The sequence below is a fragment of the Crinia signifera genome, chromosome 3 (assembly GCF_055691185.1).
Source record: "Crinia signifera chromosome 3, ASM5569118v1, whole genome shotgun sequence".
Lineage (NCBI taxonomy): Eukaryota > Metazoa > Chordata > Amphibia > Anura > Myobatrachidae > Crinia > Crinia signifera.
The window spans coordinates 258,368,973-258,395,368 of record NC_139219.1 but is presented as its reverse complement, the minus strand read 5'-3'; the positions used below and the strand labels follow the sequence as shown (position 1 = coordinate 258,395,368).

General features: G+C 41.6%; 1 protein-coding gene across 17 annotated transcripts in view; it reads left to right on the top strand.

The window, feature by feature from the left end:
* The first annotated feature begins 3,412 nt into the window (after positions 1 to 3,412).
* The window catches only part of MBNL1 (muscleblind like splicing regulator 1), a 153,292-nt gene continuing 130,308 nt past the window's right edge, over positions 3,413 to 26,396 (top strand). For 5 of the 17 annotated variants that reach the window (XM_083177932.1, XM_083177931.1, XM_083177922.1 and 2 more), the window contains exon 1: positions 3,415 to 3,670. The gene's annotated coding sequence lies outside the window, so the exon portion shown is untranslated. Of the gene's footprint in view, positions 3,671 to 11,295; positions 11,318 to 26,396 lie in introns of those variants that run through there. The other 12 variants (XM_083177929.1, XM_083177926.1, XM_083177920.1 and 9 more) reach the window with 7 other exon arrangements.

Here is a 26,396-nt window from a genome sequence, read left to right as displayed (position 1 = left end):
TAATTTGCACAGTTCCCCATCATGTGACTGCTGTAATTAAGAACCATTGCGGATGGTGTAATCGTTAGCATCACTGCCTCACATCACTGAGGTCATGGGTTAAATTTTCGCTCTAGATGTGTTGAGTTTGTATATTCCTCCTGTATTTGCATAGGGTTTCTCTGGTTACTTCAGTTTCCTCCTACAATTCAAAAATATAATGGTAATTGAATTGATTCCTAACAAAAATTGACCCTATGTGTAAGCATGTACATATATCTATGTATAATGAAATGTATAATGTATAATGCAATGAATCAATACACCTTTACTAGCATTCCCCTTTCTAGTGAAGTTAAATTTAAATCCCTGTCTTTGCATATTAATGTTTTAACAGGCTGCTTCATTGAGATTGTATTTTTTTATAAAAAAAAAAAAAAAAAAGATTTTAGTTTGAATACCTTACCCAACTTTATTATGTCATTCTAGGATAATATTTCAAGATATTTTCCAGTGACCAGTTCTGGAGGGCTGAGCAGTGTACTGTATAATGTAAATTTAGTGTAATAGAATCTAGTTAGAATTTTAGCATTTTTTTTTCTAGTTGATAAACTTAAATTAAAAATATTATCAGACAAAATAATAATTAAAACTGGCAAACTGTGAGATAATTAAATTTAGTATATAAATGTGGGAATTAATCTATGTACATAATATGTGTATATAGTTAATATTAAAACCAGGGACAAACCTTTAAAACCTAGGCTTGTCTATGAAAATGTTGTTGTTCAGTGTGTATGTACAATACAGTCCACCCGCCGGACCGCCGGTATCATTAACAATGTCAGCGGTCTAATATGTCATCTAGTGTGTGCAGGGCTTTCCAGGACAAGACAATGCAGGACAAGTACATGGTATATAAACATTAATATATAAGAAGACACGGCACTGAAATAAAATCGGGGTGGCAGAAACCAAGGGTTAGGTGTAGGAAATATAGCATAGAAGATAGTGTAAGTAAGAGAAGGAAGTGCACATGAGGGCCAAGGGCCCTGCTCGTGAATAAACCCCCCTTGGCCCTGCTCGTGAAAGCTTACATTCTAAAGGTGGGATGTTCTAACATCCACAGCCCTTTAACACCCCCCTCCGCCGGGCTTCGCATTGTTAATGATCGCATATTCTCTAACATATGCGATCATTAACGCAAGGGACAGCTCTTGCGATAAGAGCTGTCGCTTGTGATGCGGCTCCGGCGCTGGACTTCCGGGGATGGTGGGGGGCATGCTGGGAGGGATCCGTGATGGATCCCTCACACAGCGCTGCAGTAAGAAGCCCATAGGCAACTGACACTACGGAGGGGTAACAGAGAATACAGAAATGCGGTAAAAACCCCGATAACAGGGTTTTTACCGGTTTCTGCTTTGAATAATCCCGCCCTAAAGGTGAGAAGCAGATGGACAGCGACACAAATTAGGACAGAGGGTTAGGATGAACGATATATCTGAGAACCTTTGAATAACCTAAGCCAGTGGTTCCCAAACTGTGTGCCGTGGCTCCCTGGGGTGCCTCGGGACACATGCAGGGGTGCCCTGGGTTGGTGGTCCAGGACCAATTCAAATTATTAATGGTTAATTATTTATGAGTAAAACCGGTGCTGGCGGCTGTCAATCATAAAATGTGTACAAACAGAAGCAAATCCTGCCCTTTACCACATAACTGACCCTAAGAATCACATATAAACTCAATCTAATTATTTATTTGGGGGCCTAGGGGTGCCGTGAAAAAAATTCTGATACTCTAGGGTGCCGTGAACCAAAAAGATTGGGAACCTCTGACCTAAGCTATTTATTATTGTACTTTATCATAACTCTGCCCTTTCTAATTATGTCTCTTTTAAAAACTCATATGCATAAAGCTTGTTTATTTATCAATACACAGCTCAGTGCAATTCATCTTATGTGGCATATTGTACACATGGCGCGATATGACCTACCAATCAGTACATATAGCACCATGTGTACACAGCACAAGAGGTGTACAATCTATAGTATCGTCAAACTCGTACATAACCACAATCGCACATAGTTAAAATTGCTCTGGGTGTATGCACATTTATTCAACATATTGAAAGTGATTTAATCCCTTATGAGTCTTGTGCAAAGACACTTGTTTAGGAATGCTTCTGATTATTTCTTTACAGGTTATTATATAGCGCAGCATAATTCATTGCGCTTTACAATTGGAAACAGTGATAAAACAAACTGGGTAGTAACAAACCGACATAGAGGTGGGAGGGCCCTGCTCGCATGCTCACAACACAATCCATTGCTTTTTCTACTGCACTTTATAGCAAAAATATTGTAACTTTAATTGCAGTTTGTAATACTTTACTGTTATTTTCTATGCTTTGTATGTTACCATTTATTGCAGGGTTGCCGACCCTCCCGGAATTCCCGGGAGTCTCCCGAAAATCGGGTCCTCCTCCCGGCCCCCCGGAAGGGTGGGCAACCCTCCCGGAATCTGGTGGACCCCCCTGAGCCCCCCGAATCGCGGCATTTAAATGCCGCAATCCGCGGGTCTCAGAGGAGGGGGCGGGGCTAAATCGGCACAATCGCGTCATTTTAGCCCCGCCCCCTCCATAGAGATCAGCCATTTTTCCTGTTTCCCGTAATGGGGGCGGGGCTTAATGGCGTCACAGTCAAGCCCCGCCCCCCGATCGGGTAAGGAAAGTTTCCTCTCCGGGCTTCTCCCGGAGAGGAGCATTTATAAGTCGGCAACCCTGATTTATTGAAAATATATGTTTATACTGCAAGTGAGGGTATGATAACAACTTTCAGCAGACGCCATGATGGCGATTGTAGTGCATCAACGTCTCAGGAGCAGAGAGTATCCCAACTTCCAAGGCTTGGGCTTAGGTCTGCCAAAAGGGAAGTTGGTCTTATACCTTTTTTTACTTTGGAAATATCTTATAAACCAAGATATTAAAAATAATAATGAAGAGGTGGTAGGTAAGTTTGCTAATGTCACTTGAACTTCTGTATGGAGACTTTCATTTTACAATGAAAGTCATAGGCAATGCCTATGTGTCTATGCCTATGTGCACATAGGCATTTTATTCTGCCAAGCAGCCATGCTGGATAACTTCTAGAGCACCAGTGACTTTGTGAGACATTTGCAATGTAATACTGCTCTGAGGTTATGATGTTATGCATATAAAACGGAACATACCACTCACAGCTTTTACAGGGGGAGGTTGCTTCAAATGTATCTTTGATTTCTGTGCATGTGACTGCTGCACATGCCCTGCAACATGACATGAATGGTGCTATGAAATCCATCTGTCACGATCTGACTGTGACACATCATAGGCTGTAAGATCGGGGATCTTTTCCCTTCTCCTGCATTCCTATGGCCCCAGACATGAACGCCTAATGCTTCCTGGTAGGAGGGGGGAGGGCAGAGAGCACTAAGCAAGGCAAGCTAGACATTACAGATAAGAGGCTGCACAGCTACAGTATGTGCTACAGACTGTCCTTGCTGCATTAGCTGCATGATCACTGCTTGTTATAATGCTCCAGTGGCAGAAGGATCTATAAGCCCTTCCTGAAAAGCCTTTCTAACAAGTAATACATAACTGGCACAATGCCTTGGTTGGTCTTTGCACAGTCTGCATGTCTGAATAATGTGAGAGGTAAGTTTTCTCTATGTATTAATATGCCTCTCTGGTGTGATGATAGGGTGTATACTGTATGTGTCAGCTGCTGGCCATCAGCATGTATGGTGCAGCACAGAGATGTGTCTCCTTGCTGTGTACAGTTACAGTACATCTGCTACAACTGACACAGACTAGAAGCAGCATCCCTACGAGCTGCAGGTCACCCCGGCCGCCTGTAGCCACTACTGTATGTAGCAGAGCCCAGAACTGGAGCAGGTCAGCAGCAAAGTGGAACTGGGCGCAGTTTGGAGACAGAAGAATAGAAAAACAAACAACAACAACAAAAAAACAGGTGCATTTAATGGGATTTTGCAAAGGAAAGAAACATCCCTGCACTGTACAATTATTTCACACCATTTATTTGTGTATGTGTTGGGAGGGGGGATGCTGAGAAGGACTTGAAAAACATAGAAGTACAGTATGAATGTAAGTTTAATGTAGAGTTTGTTATAGCTGGGGTTCAAATCTCTTCCCTGAAAGGTTAAAGCAAGTGCTGCTGTTTATAAATTATGCATGACATGTTTAACTGTGTGACCTTATATGGCTAGTACTATATTTCAGTACAGTATGATTCCTGCCAAGATATAAAGGTAGAAGACGCCCTCTGTGTGTAAAATGTTGTCAAAGTCTCTCAATTAGTCAACCCCCCCTTACAAACGGAACAGTCTCCGACCCCTTAGTGCCTCATACATTAATGGCAGTAAGTGTCACTTTGGATAACTCTTCATTACATTGAAGATGTTTATCAATATGTTTTATTTGTTTTTTTTTTGTATAGTTAAAGCAAGGGACTATGGGAAAAGGAATATATGTTAACTTTTACAGGAAATACTTAAAAGTTACTGTCATGCAATATGTGAGACACTAATTAATATTGAATTGATTGGATCTACTGAGTCTAGTTGTACTATGGTAAGCTAAATACATTGTTTAACTTTTGGGATATTTTTGTTTGTTGGAAGTATCTGTGAGCAGACATGTTTTTGGTGGGAGCAGGTATAGCCATGGGGTGGAGGGGTTAATACATTTTCAGACACTTTTTTGGTATTGCAACATTCTATTTGTGTGACAATAGCATATTGTTGCATGACTGATCTGTCATGTTTATATTTATGTGTTTTAACATTTTACTGTTGGTAGAAGAGCAGGGAATCCTGATCCGGGACAGCCCTATAAATGTTGTTGTGTAGTAGTAGTCTCTAGTTGTTGGGGTGCAGGGGTAGCCGAAGTATCATTACCCCTTTACAAGGGAAGTGATTTTACCATGCTTCCATAGTGCTGAACTTCTGCTTTCTCATTGGGGACACAATGTTCACTATTTTATTGATCATAAAATGCCTCCGGGGCGCTCAAATGCAACTACAGACTACAGCTTGGATATTAGTCTGGACTAAGCTGGCACTTACCCACCTAGCATGCCAGGTGTAGATCTATCCCTGATGGCAGTGGGGCCCAGTGCAGCATGACATATATCTATGTGACAGCAGCCCGATATGGATTAAATATTTTTGTTTATTACCCTTTAACAAAGCCAGTACAATCAAGGAGAGAGAATCATCATTTTGGTAGGGTTTTCCTTTAATGGAAAGGCATTTTTACTGTCAACAGAATTTTCCAAGCAATTTATACCACTTTCACACTGCCTAAACGTTTTAAAGACCGGTATTTTGAAACGGTATTTAAAACTGGTCTGAGCCTTCACATTGCAGTAGATTACCGTTTTAAATACCGTTTAAATACCATTCACATCAGTCAACCCGTTTAATCTCCTTCCTACATTTCAAGGTAGCCAGCCTATCACAGGTCTGTAGTCTGTTGTTTTTACTAAATACCGTTTCAGAGCCATTCTCACTGCATAAAAAACGGCTCTGAAATGTGTAGGACTCTGCTTTTTAAACATTTTAAAATACCGATTGTCTTTAACCGGTAAATGATTTCTGGTGCTTTCCCACTGCAGCCTTAAACGTTTTAAAATAGAAAAAAAACGGCAATATACCATTTAACAAGTTCGGTGTGAAAGGGGTATTAGTGAGTCAAAAGACTGTAATGGGTCTGTTCATTGCCATCTAACTGTGTTTCATAGGTAGATAACTATAGAGAAGTAATAGTTATCCCTTTCGATTTTAAGGGCGCGAGCAGGGCCCTCCTACCTCTGTGTCGGTTTGTTACTACTCAGTTTGTTTTATCACTGTTTCCTATTGAAAAGCACAATGGAATATGGTGCGCTATATAAGAAACTGTAAATAAATAAATAATATAATTGTCGAAATTACCTTCTTAAAGTAGATCCCAGAGTTTAGGACTTTATTTGTGCGAAAAAAAGATTTCTGAAGTTCATGCATTAAGGCCACACATCCATGAGAGAGTTAACACAAGTGACAACAGTCTGGTTGTTTACAACTGACAAGTAATAAGATAAGACGTCAGAAGCCATCAAAGTATAAGAGTTTGCCATATAACAATTGCTACCTTGTGTAATTATGCACTACAGGTGTATCTTTGAAGCTGCCACTTCAGTGACTGTTACAAGGGAGGACGGCAGATTAACTCTCTGTTTGCCAGATTGTTGTGCAATGGAATGTAGACCATTGTCTTGGACACAGATTCATCCTATATTTTAGGAATAATATAAGCCATTTGTACATGTGATTTTGTTGCTGTAGTTATTTTTAACGAACATTGACCGATGAACAAATATTGCATTTGTTAAGTCTCGCAATCATATCTTGTTTTTTAAACAAACGTTAAAAAATCTAAAGGCCCCCTTACACTTGTCCAACTTATTGTCCAACAAGTTGGACCTGATTGAATCGAGATTTATCCTATGTGCAGGAGGATCAATCTCTTGCAATCTCTTGGTTATACCCAATGGCACGGGATTGTGCATTGGGTCCTACACATCAGGCACATCAGATTTTGTCAGATAAATTGACCCAATCCACCTGAATTGGGTCAAATCTGACAAAATCTCACAAGTGTAAGGGGCCCTTAACTATAATAATTATTAAATAAATACAATATTAAAATGAAAGATATGAATTTGCAACAAAAAAGACGAGCACATTGCCATATAACGAGTAGTCTCCGTGTTGACTTTTTGGAATATTTTCCGGTGGTATGATATTTTGTAAACTAAAATAAAATACCCCTACATGCTATTTTAATTGTTTAGATACGATGAAATACAAAGTTTTAAATAACTTATCCAGACCTACAATTTAGTTTTATTGTTTTAACACTTCTCTAAAATAGCTCATGATTAGTACTTGAGAAAGTCGAGCTGTCAGCTGTGCAGTAAATGATGTCATGCACGGGATTCTTTACATAGAAAACACAGGTCTGTGACAGACAGGGGAACCTCTGTCCTTTCATAATTGTCTAGATAACAGTCCTTTTCTGTGTTCTATGCCTCATTTGACAACCCAATACTGTGTACAGGCTATGTTGCCCTCTGTCAGCCAAGGGAAAATGGTCAGTTCCGATCCTATGATTAGCCGAAATATAGCTGACTTTAGTTTGTAAACATAACCATATAAAGAGACCATTTTGCTCTGAGATTAATGCTAATTAAGGATAATTTTGAAGGTACAAGGTCAAGAAATAGATCACAAGCCCCATGTCCACAGATTATTCCCAGAAGCTGGGTTAAATGAATGATAGCAGTGTATATTGCATATTTTTACTTTATGTCTAATACTTTGGCTCCTGTGTAAATGTGCCAGCAGAAGGGGGTGACCTTTGCACCCATATTGTTTATAAGAACACTCCCTTTCCTTCTATTATTGACTACTAGTATATACTTCCCTTATATTTCTCACCACTGATACCAGGCTCTTTCATCTTCCTGTATACTAAACTGAAAACTATGTTTTTTATGCCCAGTCCAGCCTTTTAAATGTTTTTTTTTTTTTTTTTTTTATCAATATGATCATTACTTACAAGTAGGTTTGCATGACAAACAGTATATTTTACCCAGGGTTTTCATGAATACTGTAGTTAGTTTTTGCTTTAAGTGAAATCATAAAAAATGTGAACTGATGGAGTAATGTGTAGCTTAATCTACATGTGATTATAGACTTTTTTATATATCTGTTTTGTTCATTATAAGAAACTATAATCTACTTCCATTCCATTCATCTGTATAGTCATATACAGTAGATATCTGTATTTGAATTGTAGGACAGTTAAACAGGAAGCTATAATGATTTTTGCCGGAAACCCCCTGTTTTTTTTTTTTTATGTGTGCAAACATCTATGGTTCTCAAAGTCAGTCCTTAGAACCTGTTTTTTTTAGGTCTCCTCACAGAATCAATTGAAATAATTAGCTCCACCTGTGGATCTTTTAAAATATCTCAGTCAGTAATGAGCGTACCAGTCCGGTGACCTGGAAAACGCGAACTGTGTGGGGTCATGAGGACCGAGTTTGAGAACTATTGTGTTGGAGGATGTTGCTTATAGATAGAAATCACTTGGTCCCTCTAGTCTGCCCATGAACATGCATACACCTACACACTAGGGTTCATTTTTTGGTTGGAGCCAATTAACCTACAAGCATATTTTAGAATTGTGGGAGGAAACTGGAGAAACCAGAAAAAAAAACCCAGGCAAGTATGGGGAGAATATAAAACTCCACACAGCTAGGGCCATGGTAGGAATTAAACCCACAACCTCATAGTTAGCATAAGATACTGTATCTATTGTAAGGAGATATAAATGCACAAAATAACCATATGCTAGTTCGCCATTCGCACAATCGCATCAACACCCCTCCCCCCCCCATCAGAGGGACAGATGCAGGGGTTGGAGGTGCTGCAGTTGGCAGCTGGCTGTGAGACTAGCCCACTCTTCTGGGGCCTATAAGCAGGAAATGGTGCTTTTGGTGGGCAGTCCCAACTTCCCATCAAAAGGAGCCACAGTTTATTGGATTGAGGGGCTGATTCATCGTTTGTAATGATCCGAATTTGGTCCCAGCCCAGATGGTTGAGGTTTGCACCGCTTTTCTGCACATGTGCAATACCCTGACAGCAATCGGCTGTGGCGAGTTACACACTTGCCAGGACGGGGACGGACGAGGGCAGAAACGTCGCTAGGCATCCCCATGGAAACCTGGGCATTCCCCTGGAAACATGGGCGGGCCGATACCTGCTGGGGGCAGGATGCTGATGTCACAGGTCTTTGTCCTAGCGCTCGTAAATAAAAGTCAGTTAAGTCCGATTTTTATTTGCCAAGGCAAGATAAATCATTCCATGTTCGGTGACCATGGGATGATTTCTCTTACTAGGGGCAGCATGCGAGGGGATGTGTTTTTGTACACATCCCCTTGCATGTTACCAAGGGGATGCAGCGGTGGGGGGGGGGGGGGGATTCGGCTAGGTTGCGGGTGGTGTTTCAGGAGTCGCTAAGCAGCAAACGACCGCTGCTTAGCGAGCCCAGCTGAATCATTGCCTAAGTGTGTTTTCTTTTCAAAATGTGAATGTAGCAAAGTAATACAAAATGTGAGTGTGTGACCAATATTGTTCCTTTGGCCATTAAACTTGAAACCGTACAAGGGCTGGGCTTTCTGGAATAAGGGCCGGATCCACTAAGCTTTAAAAGTGATAAAAGGGAGAGTGATAAACAGCCAGCCAATCAGCTCCTACCTGCAATTTCACAGACTGTGTTTGAAAAATGTCAGGCAGGAGCTGATTGGTTGGTTATTTATCACTATCCCTTTTATCAATTTTGAAGCTTAGTGTATCTGTCCTCCAGTGAGAAATAAACAGTGCATGTAAAATAGTGGAGATTAAGGAAGAATATATTACATCTTCTTTGATTAACCTGTAGGTATTGTCACTTGAACTGGCCACAATCACTGCTACATCAGGTAATTTATTTATTTACAGTTTCTTATATAGCGCAGCATATTCCGTTGCGCTTTACAATTGGAAACAACAGTGATAATACAAACTGGGTAGAAACAAACCGATATAGAGGTAGGAGGGCCCTGCTCGCAAGCTTACAATCTATAGGGCAATTGGCCTTAATCTACCTGCTTGTGTGCATGCTTGGTTATAAAGTTCCGAGTATTGTATGTGAACATGCAAAATTCAACATCTAAGCACTACTCGCCTGAATGTATGTATGACTTATGTGTGAACATTCTGCTTGAGAGATGTAAAGCTTCTGTTCTCCCTTTTTAGTTCACTTTATTATAATTCTTGTATTGGCTGGATGTCAGTTATCCTGAACTTTTATTATTTTATTGTTACTGTCTTGATCAAATTGCTCATTATTGAGCCTTTAACACTCCATCTAATTATTCATTATTACAAAGAAAAGATTCGTATTACCTTTTGCCAAAGAATCAGTCTAAAAAAGTCTAGACCCCTTAAAATGTAATGCTATATAGGTACATATTTTACATAAATGAATTGAAATTTACAATGGACATAGAAATGCATTTCACTGTAACAATTATAATGTACTGTCCATTGTGTATATATAGCACGATGGTAACATGTTTCCTTATGGTACATACAGGTTTATTCCTTCCTGTAGCAATGTGATTATAGGGGAGCTTTATCAAATCTTCTAAGGGGGACCAGTGGTGTAGATGTTTTCCATAGCAACCATTCAGACTATAGCCATGGTTTAACTAAAGGACATCAATGAGGATAGATTCCATCCTGTAGTAAACAGTAATGAGTGCAGGTTATTTCAATAACACTTCTGTAACAAAAAATAGTCGACTGGTGGAAAAAAAATGGCAAAGATTCGTCTATCAGTATTCAAACGGGCATTTCTGCCCATTTTTGTATACATTTAAACAAATGCCATTTCACCTTTTTGGGGGGGCAGAGGAATGGACATGGGGAAAAATGGTGGCAAAAACAGGTGAAAACCACCGCAAATTTGCCAAAAGCACGTGATTTTGGCAGATGCTGGATTTTTCACCCATGTGAAAAAATCCAGGATTGAATACCCCCTAAATTGGGCCTGTCATGCAGATATTAAACAGATAATACAACATAGATAACATAGATCTAGTGTATATGTGTTAGGGAATATAGATTGTAAACTCCACTGGGGCAGAGACTGATGTGAATGTTCAAATATTCTCTGTAAAGCGCTGCGGAATATGTGTGCGCTATATAAATAGTTGATGATAATAATAATGGATCTTATAATCATTATATCCTACCGCTAGAAGCCATTATAGACAACCTTACAGACAATGTATTGAAAAACTCCACACAGATTAGGTGCCAGCTCCAAACCATCATATTCTCATTATGAGGAGTCCATTCTACTTTCAGCAATGGATCTTCCACATTTCACTTGCTTACGATACATGAAGAAAGAAGTGTTAAACAAATATGTGATGACCATCAGCTCAGTGTAATTGCTAATTAATGTACAGCAGGGATCTCTAAGTATCCCCAGTCTTGCAACCTTTACAAATTGATGTTTTGTATAAATAAACTGAGAACTTCCTGACTTCACTATCCTCCTTCTCCTTTTTCACTTCCCTTTCTTATGTAGCCAGAGCCCAGTCATAAAACCACTTCCCTAGCCCATCATGTTACATCTTCGGTTATAGCTGGTGGAGCATGGCTTAGCGGAGTGTAACACACAACCATATGGGTAGGTCAATCATGCTGTATTTTTCTAGAAATTACTACCTGTGGGTGCTTTGTGTGCAGCCCCAGTAATATGACCATAATAATTCAATTACTCTGTGAGAAAAGTTGCTATTAGAACAATTAGATACTTCTTTAGCTTTTAGAACTTCAACTGTATACATACAGTACATTCATTTTAATATTGAAAGGAGGTGCTTATTAAGTCTGATAGACTTTACAATGTACATTTGTGCATCTAGACATGTTTAATCAGCTCCTTTTTTATAATCCTAAAAGGCTTGCAGGCAGGGAAGGGACAAAATTACCCTTTGCTGTTTATGTTCATAACCGATATGTGTTGTAATGCCAGTTTGTTGTAATACTTCATCTGCAAAAGAGGTGGGGGAACTTTATAGGTCATTGCTGAGGATCCACCTTGCTGTTCATTTTTTAATATCACATCTCCACAAAGTCATTAAAATACCCCTTTTACACCAGAGCCGCGACCCGGATTATTGCCGCTCCAGTCCGGGCCGGGGCTTGGTGTAAAAGGGCAAAAAAAACAAACCCGGGTCCTGTTACCCGGTTTCCGACCCGGCAAATGTTCAGGGTCGGACACGGTGCTTCCCCGGAGTCAGGGGCCGTGTAAATAGGTGACCCGGGTCATTCGACCCATGGACCCATTTCCTCCAATCAGGGAGCCCCAACCTCCGGACCGCAGCACCCTAATGTCAGTCCGGAGGTTGGGCAGGGGCTGCGTACAGCCTCCGCTGCTATCTGCGGTACTATGCAGACAGCAGCAGAGGTGAATGGATGCCTGTGCGCGGCATTCATTCACCTCATGGATGCAGGCTGGGGGCACATGGAGGCTGGGGGCAGCCCAGAAGCTTACCTGGATGCTGGGCTTGCCCCCAGCGTGTCCGTCGTCATTGAGGGGGTGACAGTCGGTAGGTTTCCCGGCACTTGAAGATGATGTCATCTCCGAGCGCCGGCTAAGCGCCCAAATTCACGGGCGTCCCCTACCCGGCATAATGCCGGGGGATGCTGGTGTAAAAGGGAACAACTGCTGGGTCGCATACGGGTCCGAAAATCTGGGTGCGACCCGGCAGTTTTGGTGTAAAAGTGGTATAAATTAATGACTATGCTGGAAAGGGCTCTAAAAGGAAAATTATTTTGTCATTACCAGTGGTTCCCAATCTTTTTTGAATCACGGCACCCCAGAGCACTAGAGTTTTGTTTTGCGGCACCCCTAGGTCAAAAATGTCTTATGTAGAATGAAGAAATAATATAAAAATAAATTCATTGTATTTCTATGTCATCCTTAGGTTTAATTAAGTCCTGAGGAACAGGATTTGATTTGGTTTGTTCACAGATTTTATGATTGTAATCCACCAGCACTGATTTTTGCCAATGTTTTGACCACAGTAAATTTTAATTGTTTTTGTAGGGCTGTAAATACTGTATGGCTGAAATCCCAACTAAGGAGGAGATTCTCTAAGCGAAAAATGCGGTAAAAACCCAGTTATCTGGGTTTTTACCGCATTTTGGGATGCTGTAAGCATCCCCCGTCGGGTTACCGCGGCGGGGGGCATCGCCAGAAAAATCTGGCGATGCCCCATAGAAGCCAATGGGCTTCTACCGCATCCCACCGCCGCCCCGCAACGACCGCCCCGCACGGACCCCCGCCGCCCCACATCGCCCCCTCCCCCCTGACCTGTGTCCGGGCAGCACAGAGCTGTGCTGCCCGGACCTGTGACCTCCTCCCTGCACTGACCCTCTTCCGGGTGCAGGGAGGAGGAGAGCCCGGCGCAGCAGCAGCAGTGCCGGGTGTGTGAGGGAGGGGGGAGCTGCTGGGACCCGGAGACTCTCACCGCAAAGGACAGCTCTTAACGCAAGAGCTGTCCTTTGCTATAATTGTCGCATATGTTACTGCATATGCGATAATTATAAATGCGAAGAGAGGCGAAGGGGGGCGGGGATTCTTAGAGAATCTCCCCCTATATCTTTAAAGAAATTGTGATTTTATTAGGTTTAGGTTTCCCCACCCCCACAATGTGCAAATGGTCTGCTGCTACAGTATTACAACGACCAGCTAAAAATACAGATAAAATCAATATTTCTTCCATGAGAAAAGTTTATGCTGAAGTATAACAATAGCAATAGCTATTTGTATAAAGAAAGGAATGCATAAATAGAATGAAAGCAGTTAGAAAATTCTTGTTGAAGAACATTAGAAAAACAACACTGAAATTGTAAATGTTTTGCCTATACTTCTACATTATTGTACAACCAACTGGATTATACGCTGTGAATGTGATGTGGCTGACTGAATAGTCCCTGTAAAGCGCTGCATAATATGTGTGCATTACAGTAAATACATAGCTGGTAAACCAATAATAATAAATAAGTAGAGACCACGTTCCAAATCGAACTGTGGAAAATGGTAACTGAGCAATAACGTCTCATTTTTCCTTAATAAATGGGCTCGATTCCTTTGGCACATTATGTGTTACTGCTAAATTGCGCACTGTGGAACCCTTGTGGAGCCATTTACATAAAAGATAAATATAATAAAATGATAATAGTATTAATAGAAGCGATATCATTATAACTCCTCAATTTAAATTGCAATCTGATCTTTATTTGGAAGGAATGGAACTGTATAATATGCAGCCCATGCACAGTGTGATAGTTCCAGTTTAATTACACATCTAAGATGTTCATGAAGCACCTAGTCAACAGAAAAACAATTGCTTGTGTCAAACTTTTGACCGCATCGACTATATGTATGCTTGTAGCAATCTAGAGATTGCAGAGCACTTAAACAGAAGTTCCTGTTATGTGTATGTCCTCTATGACATGTATGTTGCACTTCCTGTACAGTCAAGTTCTGCATAGTGTTGTTTAGGTGTTTAGCTTGAGAAGGAGTCTCTGACAGACCAGGAGTGTGTTGTGAAATGAACACTTCCCTCATTCATGGCTAAATACTTACAAGTTATTTAAAGTTCTACATGTGTTCTCCAGAATGTGACCAGTGGGTATTTTATAGAAGACTTCTTGCATTTGCAGTTAAAGATGTATCCTCATACATCTTGCCTCAATACGCCAAGCAGTGGGAGATGCATGGCTTGAGGGAGCTGACAGGTTCTGTTACCATTGACCATCTTTTTTTTAGGTGAAAATGCATGCTATTCGCATCACTATGCACAAACAGACTCTGCTTAATAAAACGATATACCTAAAGTCTGTGTGCGATCACGCCTGTATCTACGAAATGCTACATTACACTGCAATGTATCATTTCATATGCAGATTCAGCAATGATCACATGCAGATTAAAGGCATGCCGCATATCAGTAAGACACATTTTAAAGAAAAAAGTCAAGAGATGTTTGGCTCTTACAAGTGACTTGAAGAGATGTTTAACGGGCAGGGAGGCTACATATACAGTAAGTGGACAGATCTGTAATAGTCTTTTAAGCAGGTGTCACTTTTGTATACTTCTAACCAAGGAAGAACAAAGCAGTAATACTGTAATTTATGAAAAAAAAAAGGCTTCCAAATGTACAAGATTTTGCACTTGGATAATAAATGCCAATATTTTAAATACCTTCTAAAACATCACCTTAAAAAGCTATTTAATATTCATTTAAAGATTTAAGTCCATCCTGAAAGCTGTGTGTAAATATTTGCTCCAGTCTTTGTTTGATGTGTGATCCTGATGCCATCATTAGTTAAACACATGACTATAAGTAGGTCATACGATTGCATTTACTGCTCCTGGTTAAAGAGTAAAATTTTTTAGAACTAAGGGGTGTATGCAATGTGCTATTTCCGACGTGGGAAAAAGCGGCTCCCTATTCAATGCTGTCATTAACGACAGCATTGATGCGGGATCACGGCAGAACGGGCCCGACTTCAGAAGCTGTCGGGCCCGTTAAGCCGATAACAGCCGTGGATTGTCATTATCCGGGCCGCAGATCAACAACCCAAGCCCGTTTTCATGGCCACGCCCCTTTTGCGCCCATCGGCAGGCGGGACATTGAATCCCGTCTGTCGTTATGCGATTGATCTGACTGCAAACAGGCCAGGATCACGGCTGTCGGTGGGGATCGACAGCCGTGATCCCAGATTGCATCCCCCCCCCCCCCCCGAGACTCCAGTTTACATACATTAGGACTTAAAACAAAGCATAATTGTGAGTAACCAGTAGATCCCCATTTTCCTGGAGCTTGCAATATTAAAGTTTTATTATGGAGAGGAACTATAGTTTGGAGCCTGTGGTGCTGATTTTGCATTTATGTTACAGAGCGATGTCAAGATACTGATCATGATGGCAAGAACACTCTAACTTTCTACATGAAACATATTCTATACAACTTTTTTAACCTTTGTTATATTCTTAAACTAGTGACTCGCACCAGCATTACATGGGAACAATTTAGAATTTACAACAATAAGCTGTAACCTTTCGTAAAGAAAAAACTTACATTTTGTATTAATAAACAGGGCTTTCATCCATTGGCTCACTGAACATAGATTAATGTTTCATACACCTAAACATCTCTTGAGAAATGCTCTGTAAAATTGTGAATATAGTATCAAAATCTGTCCAGTGGGTCTCGAGATTGGCTTGAACAAACAGACAGATACCTAACAAAGACTTTATTTTTACACTATGTAGACTTGGAAAAGACTGATAATAGCATATATTCAACCCTAGTACAGTAGTTTTTATCTTTTTGTACAGTACATTCATTTTGCGAGTGAATATATTTTACTGCTCACTGTGTTCAATGCAGAATTTTAAATGTTGGAAGAGATTTTTTATTTTAAGCATATGGGATGTATTCAGAAGTTAGAAACCTCTCTGATTACTTTGTGACTCGACAAATCTATTTAACATGTTGTTTATTTGACAAGGACCCCCTAAGGTACCCTAAGGAGTAAATGCAATTGTTTTGAGCACAGTGATAATGAATGAGTACCCCATGGAGCTATTCAAATGTTTTCGAGGTGCCCATTAATTAATAAATTATTTGCACTTGTTGTGCCCAAAATAATCTGGTTTTGCCGTATATAGAAATGTGGGTGCTCACAGCACTTGCAACCAATTGGAGCAACATTGAATTACTCTGTTACTCATTGCTACTGGGTGGCCAAAAAACAATTGTTTTTTGTTCCTATTAAATGATTTTGTGTGCTTGTCATTAGTTTGCCCTGCTATAATGCTATATATATATATATATATATATATATATATATATATATATATATATATATATACATGCAGCTCCCAAACAGAACATATTCAGGAAACAGAGATCCGCACACCAATTTAAAGTGAAAGAAGAAATCAAGTTTATGAAAAAAGTGGAAAACGTTTTAAACATATGGAAACATATTGCAAGTATTTGATACAGCAGCAGGTTTACTTATCTAACTCAGACAATCGACATGGTGTCCACAGGAGCCCACTGCCCGCCTCATGGCTGCCCAACTCAACAGACTGTTTCGGTCTCCCTTTCTAAAGAGCCTCGGTCAGCTAGACTGTTATCATGAAGACTTTTCGATCTTTATTTAAATGTTTGAGCAGTGAAAGAGAATACCTCAAAGAACTTGTTTGACATTGCACTTTTTCTAAAATATTTTGAAATATGATATTAATTGGATCAATATTTTAGTCCCCAGATCATCTCCTTTATTACGATAACCAATCGTGTACACAGAACTAACTTACAGTTGTACTCTTCACCACAAATCTTAAATTGGTGCAAGGAGCCTCCCGTTCCCACACCCTGTTGTTTCAGTAAACATTGCTATTAAACCATATACTGTAGCTGCACTTAATTGTGAGAAGCCTTCATAAAAGACATTAAGAAAACATTTAAAATTTTAAGAAGATCAATTTGGAAAACAGTATGCACAAATATGCTCAAATGCAATACAAATAATACATGTAGGCATAACACTTCATTGTAACAAAAGAGAAATGCAGTTCAAATCAAGTCCAAGTTCATTAATAAGTCAATTAGGAACATTGTTTCAGGGGACTGGTAGGCTCAGAAATATAATAATAATGATCATGCATCATAATATTGCAGGAGATCCATAAGTGCATATTGCCAGGAATAAAGAACAGTAATGTCTTCACAATAGGACTGTTTGATTAATAAGGCCATCAGTACCTTACTCCACTATGTCTATGTTTGTTAATTTTGCCTTTTCCATAGTAAGAAACCACTTGTTACAATGTCCCAGTACTTATTGCTTGAATCCAAAACGGACCTTCTTTCAGCAGAGTATGTACTCACAAAGGATTATTCGACAAATTAGCTACACCTTAAAAAATGTTCTGTGAAAAAAATTGAACTTTTTCCCCATTTGGCGCAAAACTTTGCCAGGAATATTATTAGCCTTATATGTTCCATCCCAGCTACACTGTATACCAGGATGATTTGTTCTGCCAGCTTTATTCAGTGTGTGCATAGAACAGTGTGAAAAACAGTACTATATATATATAAAACTTACACTTACTATATATATAACTTAACCTACACTAAATATAAAACTTACAGTATTGAAAATAATAAAATTACAAATGAATTACAAACAGGAAATCCAAATATTAATAACAACACAATTGCTGGACATAAACAATCTGTTCAATCTTCAGCTGTAAAACACTCAATGGGCCTTATTCTAGTTCACTCTTACTGGTGAATTCAATGCTTTCTGCGAGCTGGGTCAGTATTCAAGCACATGCCGTTTCTCCCTCGCTAGGTTTTTAGGAGCGAGGGGGAAATGGCGTATGCGGCCGCTAAAACAGCAAGGCTCACAGCTAAATGTAGCGGGCTCTCTGGATTAGCTGCGAGCCTCGCTGTTTGTGGGAATCCTCTCTGACAGTGAGGATTTCCCCGGAATGTAGAATAGGGTGAGCGGCGTTAAACGGCGAGGATCACTTGTTTCCGTCGATCCCCACCGTTTAACCCCCTCGCCGGCCGCATTGAATACACCTGTATGAGGCAAAATTCGTCTCAGATGGACAAAACCAGGTGCACTGCAGGTGGGGAAGATATAACTTGTGCAGAGAGAGTTAGATTTGGGTGGGGTTTTCTTCAAAAGTGAGATCTATATTGCAGTGTAAAAATAAAGCAGTCAGTATTTTCCCTACACAGAAACAAAATAACTCACCCAAATCTAATTCTATCTGCACCTGTTACATCTGCCCCCTGCAGTGCACATGGTTTTGTCCATCTAATACCGCTTTCACACTGCCAAAACGTTTCAAAAAACGGTATTTTTGAAAGATATTTAAAACGGGTCTGACCCTTCACATTGCAGTAGATTACCGTTTTAAATACCGTTTAAGTACCATTCACATCAGTCAACCCGTTTAATCCCCTGAGCACGTTTCAAGGCAGAATGCAGGGGACAGCCTATCACAGGTCTGTAATCTGTTGTTTTTACTAAATACCGTTTCAGAGCCATTCTCACTGCATAAAAAACGGCTCTGAAATGTGTAGGACTCTGCTTTTTAAACGTTTTGAAATACTGGTTATCTTTAACCGGTAAATCAACTCTGGCGCTTTCCCACTGCAGCCTTAAACGTTTTGAAATGGGAAAAAAACGGCAATATACCATTTAACAATGCGGAGTGAAAGGGGTATGAGTAGGAATTTGCCTCTAAGACTGAACTAGAATAAGGCCCAATATCAGAATCTAATACTTTTGGTATATGGTGGACCAGTCACTTAATTAGTACTTTTTCTTGTAATTGACGTACAGTACAATATAATAATAAATGTTGAACTATAAAGAAATGGTCATCTAGGTGATATCCAGTATATATAGCAGATTTTACTGTAGTTCAGTGGTTCCCAAACTGTGTGCCGTGGCTCCCTGGGGTGCCTCGGGACACATGCAGGGGTGCCGCGGCTTGGTGGTCTAGGACCAACTCAAATTATTAATGGTTAATTATTTATGAGCAAAACCAGTGCTGGTGGCTGCCAATCATAGAATGTGTACAAACAGCAGCAAATCCTGCCCTTTACCACATAACTGCCGCTAAGAATCGCATATAAACCCAATCTAATTAATTATTTTTAGACCTAGGGGTGCCGTGAAAAAAATTCTGATTCTCTAGGGTGCCGTGAATCAAAAAAGATTGGGAACCCCTGCTGTAGTTAACCAGCTTGTAAATTTGCACCATCTGTCTAGCAAAGGAAACATTGTATCTATTTTGTACAAGGTCACTAAGGTCAAACAACTCTGCAGAGTACATTGTTCTCATGAAAGCTACACTTGTCTGGTCTTTTGGTAGAATCATGAACTTGTATATTTACCTTGTTAATAGAAGACTGTCAGCATCATACAACTTGGTAATTGCATGGATTCGTTGGGACATTCACTCCTGAGAAACCCGGCAACAGTATTCAGTGTTCCCAGTGTAACCTTTCTTTCTGTTGAATTATGGACCTCAGATTGTTTGGAAATGGCCTTATAAACTTTTCCAGAATGATGAGCACCAACCATTACTGTATTTACTTGAGATCATAATAATTTTTTTTTTCTGTTACTATAAACCTACATGCTACACACTCATGTTTCTGCCTTAATATAGAGATGGTAGCCCTCCATAGTGATCAGATAATGAACAACACTGGGCTAGCAGCATATGACCCATCTTTAGTGATCTGGAAGCAAAAATAGTGTATTTATTTTTTTCCTTGTGACTTTTTCATGCTGGCTAAAATTGCATTACATACATCTAACCTAGCCTGTCAGAATGTTGGCTTCTGCAATGTCATTTCACTTTGAGCTATGACTGTTTTTAGCTCACAAAGGGCCTTATTCTGGTCGATGCGTACATTTCCGAATACTTTGGGATGGCGTTTTTTAGCCGTCTGCGCATGCGTGGGGAACGCTATGCGCATGTGCCACGTATGGTCTCCGTACTTTTACTCCCCAATACCGTACAGAAATGTGCACCGCAATCACTCGGGAAATATGGGCGTATTATGGGCGTCATTCGGAACTACACAGGGGCGTACTTTCAAAGTGGGCTAAACTGGGCGGAAACATGGGCGGACACGAGGGAGTGCACTCATTTTGGTAGGCGTGCATTCGGACAGCACACCGAATGCACGCGAACAAAAAGGCAAGAAATATGCGGTGTCCATAAGCAAGTATTGCTTTGCGGACACCACTCGTTCATGCGCTAGGCAATCGGAACGCCTAATCACTACAACCAATGTCAGCTGAACACAATACAATCCACTCCTTTACTCATTACTCATTAATTACACGCTTGTCACTGCTTCAATTGGAACCATTGCAGCTTAAATGGATCATTATTAAACACACACATATATACTGCACTTTTCACACACTTTTACACTGCAAATAATGGACACAACTTAATATTAATAATAGAAATAGACATGTCACTTCTACATGTATCAATTAAACCACACATTTGGGGAAAAAAAAAAAAAAAACATTTATTACCAGAACTTATAAAATAAAATGGAAACCGTAACAAATTAAAAGGTACCATGCCAGGAATAAAAATAAAAAATATATAATAAATAAATGAATTTTTGACATACATAGCCACAGCAGAATCATTAGGAACACATCAGGTGGCTTCACAATAAAAGTATAGCACCAACACTTCCAGTACAGCAGACAGTAATGGTAGCCGAAAGAGGGCAACAGGGGAACCAAACATGACATTCAAAACGAGGGCAAATGTGGGTACCCTCTGCATGGAATTGGACACAGGAAGCTGACACACACAGCTCAATGAAAGATTTGGGAAGACATAAGGGTGGAGATTAATGCGGACACAAGTTCATTTGCGGGCTACGTTTGCCCCTGGTAGGCTCCTTGCCACGTGCAGCAGCTCTTCGGCCACGGCCACGTTCTGATGATGGGCCAGGTGGAGCAGATGCTGGTGAGGGGGGGGATGGTGTTCCCCCTCTGCCAGCAGGGAGTGCTGCTGGTGGGAATGCACCAAAAACGGATGACAATAGGACCCTATTGCTGGCAACTAGCTCCACCATAAGCTCATTATGGTGGAGGAGGAGGTCATTTTGGCGCAGGGCTTGATCAGCCAGCACCTGCAGGCTAGCAGCAATTGATTGCTGGGTGGCAGCCATAGCCTGCAGGCTCCCAGCGATAGTCTGCTGGGTGCTGACCAAACCCTGCATGACCTCCTCGGTCCTACGCATCCGCTCTGATGCCAAGTCTCCCTGCTGGTGAATATGGGAAAGCACCTGCACCCACCTGTCGAATTCGGCCTCGGGCGGTGGCTGCTGCTGCTGCACGGGCCTGGCACTGGTGGCAGGTGGCACAGACTCCTCAACCTCAAGAGATTCTGGACCAAGCGGTGGGGATGCTGGTGAAAGAGAAAATTACAATTACAACACATTCCATGCAAAATTAGGACCAGCTACTTATGGCATGGCAAATAATTACCTTCAAGAAAATAAGCCATTACTTCCGCTGGGGCCTCGCTGTCGATGGTGCTCACCCCCCGGACCTCCTCTAATGCAGCACTCTGCCATCTCCTCCAGAGGGTGAGCTTCAGCTTTCCAGGCATGGGGCCAGCCCCAGAGGTGTGGCTGTGTTCCCACCGCTGGGTCAATTTCTTCTTGAGGTTGGTTTTGAAGTCGTGCCACCTGCAATCAAAGTTTACATATTACTACATGTCACTCCTCATGTTTGCTGTAGCACACATTGCAATCTGCAACAGATGACAACATGTGCTTCATTACACACAACTTACATTCAATGAAAATATAAAAACAACCCTTAGAAGATACATTCACACTCACCCTACAATAACTATTGATTAAATGACATGGCAAACATGTCTGTGGCTCCAAGCAACGTGACCGGCCATTGACCAACTCCATCTAACATCTAATGTAAACATTACTGGTCTTGTACTGCTCAAATGTAACACACATGAACTTGCCTCTTCTTAACGTGCTCCGTCTCACGAACTTGTGGAGCCACCGCATTAATCTCCGCCGTTATGTCCTCCCAAATCTTCCATCTCCTTGTGTGTGTCAACCTGTCCTGTGGACACTCGATCCAATCCCGTGCGCGGGGTACCAGGATGGCAAGCTCCTGCGCTTCGAATGCCATGTTTCTGCTGCTTGGTTCCTCTGTTGCCCTATTTCGGCCACGGCCACTGCCATGGCCACTGCCACGGCCACGGCCACCTGTCGCTGTACTCGAAGTGCTGGCCAGGCTACTCTGTTGGGAAGCCACCTGTTGTGTTCCCAATGATTCTGCTGAGGCTGAAGATGGGCCAGCTGCCGATTGGCCTGATGTAGATGGCCCATCTGGCTGCTGTTCTCCCAATGGCTGGTCTGGGTTGAGGGGGACATAGCTGGTGTTGGAGTCCATGTGGGCAAACAGGTCCTGCAACACCTGGTCTTCCTCAGATTCTGAGCCAGCCATGTTTGCAACAACCTTGCAGTTTTGTAACACACCTTTATATCCTATTTCTGTAATTGGCGTACATCAGCGACACCCTGCGTTCCATACGGCAGCGTTCCGTACGGCAGCGTAGACCGTGCGGCGCATAGGCCACGCCCCTACCTGCAGAAAATAAAAATAAAAAACCTGGCAAACTTAGTAAGTCTGATTTAGTAGCTAATTGCAGATTTGTACTGCAATGACCAAATAAAACTGTGGTAAGACTTGAAATGTATATGTGAATGTACATCTGTACTGTGCACTTGTTTGGTATGTAGTACAAATGACACTAACCATTCCATATGTAAATCCAGTCCACCACTTAGGCAATAGTAATCATTGCTAGCATCCAAATCACATGTGAAAGGTCTCCAAATTCTGGCTTGATGCTAGGTACATTTCATTCAACATCTCTAGTGTAGCCCAGTAGAAGGTAAGTGTACACATGGCACCATGGCCTAATATTGGGAAAAGGTCTTGCACTATTTGCTATGTTTCTGCTGTATAGCTTTCACTATAATAAAGCAGTTTAGTACCTTGTAGAGTTAGGTGTAACTGGCTAGTGATGCAGACTATTTCACCTGTTGCTTTCACCCATGTTTGGTGAATGTAATAGATTATATATAATGGGTTGCCAACTTATTTCACACTGTCTGTTTAGGAGATAGTAAGTAATGGCATGGTCTGCTCAACTATGCAAAGGTACAGCAAGTGTGGTTTGGCGATGCAATGGGTTAGCCGTCTGTTGTGGCGCATACACGCTCTTAATGACAAAATGAACAATAAAGTTAATACCAAATATCACTCTGAACAACCAATTACAGGACATGATTGCTTGAATTGTGCCATTGCTAAGATGGCGGCCTATGGGAGAGCAGCCCCATTCTCTCCAGCGGAGCTGAGGGCACTGGTCTCCGTTATGGAGACCAGGCTGGGGCGGGCGGGCCCATTTATTACGAACCCACCGCCGCATATTCGCACGCACCCAGGTGCGGAGGACCATCGCTCAGCTGGAGCGGCGATGGTCAGACCTGAGGCGTCGGCAGCCGGATTTGCTCCAGCAAATCAGGGCCAGGATTGCGCTATGTGAGTGTTTACACATTAAATGGGCATTTGTACATTATTGCTTACATGACCTTCTTTAAGCCAATAAGGTAACCTGGCTGATCATGAGTTAAACATGGCATACACTATATGTGTGCTACTTCCTGTTTGACACCCTGTAATGGTGATAACATATGTCATTGTGTAGGATTATTGTTTGTGATGCTTACAATGGCCCAAATGTCACATCATAACTGCCATGTTACAGGCTGTGTTTGATAAAAGCCAGTAAGGAGCTGATTGGCTGTACATTTATCTCTACTTATCACCTTTGCATTTATTGCTTGTTAAGGCTTAATACATCTGTCCAAATGACCCCTAATTGCCACTAATGTTTTTTTTCTCTCAAACACAGCACGGGATCGAGCAAGACAGGCACGGAAGGAGGCAGAGGCGGCCCAGGCCCAGGAGGAGGTGACGGTGGAGATGGCCGAGGAGGTCGTGCTGGAGGAAGGGGAGGCGGAGGAAGTGGAGGAGGAGGTGGTGGCAGTGGAGGAGGAGGTGGTGGCAGTGGAGGAGGCCAGGGAAGAAGAGGAGGAGGTGGAGCTGGAGGAGGCGGAGGAGGCCTGTGAGGTGGTGCAGGCGCCCGAAAGTGGTATGTATACATAAAGAATCATTATTCCTTTTTTCCTCTACTATTTACTATGTAGCACTGGTGATTCAATTGTGTTTTACAAAAGTATAAAGTCATACAACAAACTGGGTACCAACAGACACACTTCAGGGTTAGATAGGGTGTCCAAACCATCCCTTTCATCCTGGACACATGTTAATTACAAAGTTTGTGGGGATAGCTTTCAGGTCGATTTTAAGTGCCACTGAACCTGTGTAGTTAATCTGTATCCTGGAAGAAAGGGATGACGTGCTCATGTAAGGGTTACATGTCCCTGCTGCAAGCGTACAATCTGTAGCCTCATATAGGTGAATAGAGTTTACAGGTGATTGATCTTTCTAAACTAGATTAAGTATGGCATAAATGGAGTATGGACAGGCGTGGCTTAGAATGGAGTAACAAGTGGTCAGTGCCCCTGGGCCCTCCTCTAGCTAAACACCCCCTGCGGTCTGCATGTATTGTTGGCACCATAATTGTGTGTTGATTTGGTCTTAGTAATGATTTTGGGCATGGGAGTGGGTTAGTGCTGCAGCTTCACCTAACTGGCATTATGACAATGATTTATGGAGCAGACCATCAGCAGGCAAGCCATGCTTGATTGCACAAATGTACTGTGCATTCCTGAGAGTTGACTAAGTCCCATGCCGCGCTCCATCATATAACAGACACTGAGCGCTTTTTGATGAGTTGGTATTGGTGGAGCTCATGACATGCTTCTCAGAGCTTAGTCATGGGTGGGTTTGGATTCAGAAGGAGCACTATGACTGTGAGGTGTTCTACAGAGTAAAGGGTAGAGGGGAAAAAAACAGGCTTTCCATCTAGGATGTATGCATGTATGTATAAATGTATGTGTCATATATATAGTTATATATGTCTCTATATACATATATATATATATATATATATATATATACACAGACCCAGGGTAGGTGCGGCACTCAGCTCTCAAGTAAAATACTTGAGAGCTGAGTGCCGCACCTACCCTGGGTCTGTATTTTGCTGGAGATCAGCTGTGAAGGCACCAGCGCCAGCTCACCCCCGATCATCCTGGAGTGCCGGTCCCATCGAGTCCTGTATATATATACACACACACACCTGTCACCTTGCATTTATTTAATTTATGTATGACTATGTTAAATGTATGCATGAATATCATTACTAATTTGACCCTTTTTAACATGTCCACAGATGAGCCAGCCCAAGCAGAAGAGGGTATACGTGGGGCCCTCTTGAGAATGAGGGACCACATGCGGCTGGTCATGGCCGATTTGCAAGACCTTATCGACCTTATTTAGTGATTTTTTTTTTTTATTCATTAAAAAATGTTGTTACAGTTTTAATAAATTGTTTATTACAGTTCGAAGTTGTCTGTGTATTTTGTTAATTAAACAGTATATGTGTAAATTGTTTATACTCTTTAAATTAGCAAAATGTACATACTGTATATAGATGTATGTTATGTTCACATGAACCGCATCGGTGCGTACGGCCAGGTTCCCGTACGTTCTGACGCGGTAAGACCGTGCAAACGCTGTAAGACCGTGCCGAATCTGTGCATGTCCACCGCACACGCAAGGTTTGTATGTCGTCCGTACACACGCCCTCTTCTTAAACAGTGAGTCCGTCCGCATGCGGAGGCTCGGGGGGCGTTTCTACAGACGATGTCCGCACAGCGTGGCGTGCGGGCCGCTCCGTAAGAATTCGGGAAAGTACGCACCGATCAGAATAAGGTCCAAAATCTCCACCCCACCCCAGTCCCTCTCTGCACGTACCTCCAATCTCTTTCATCACAACTCTCTGTCCATTTCCAGCAAGTTTGCAACAGATCAGTCTCGCTGCAAAAATTGCTTTCACTTTCTGTTATAACATCTTTTAGCACACAAAGCAGTAA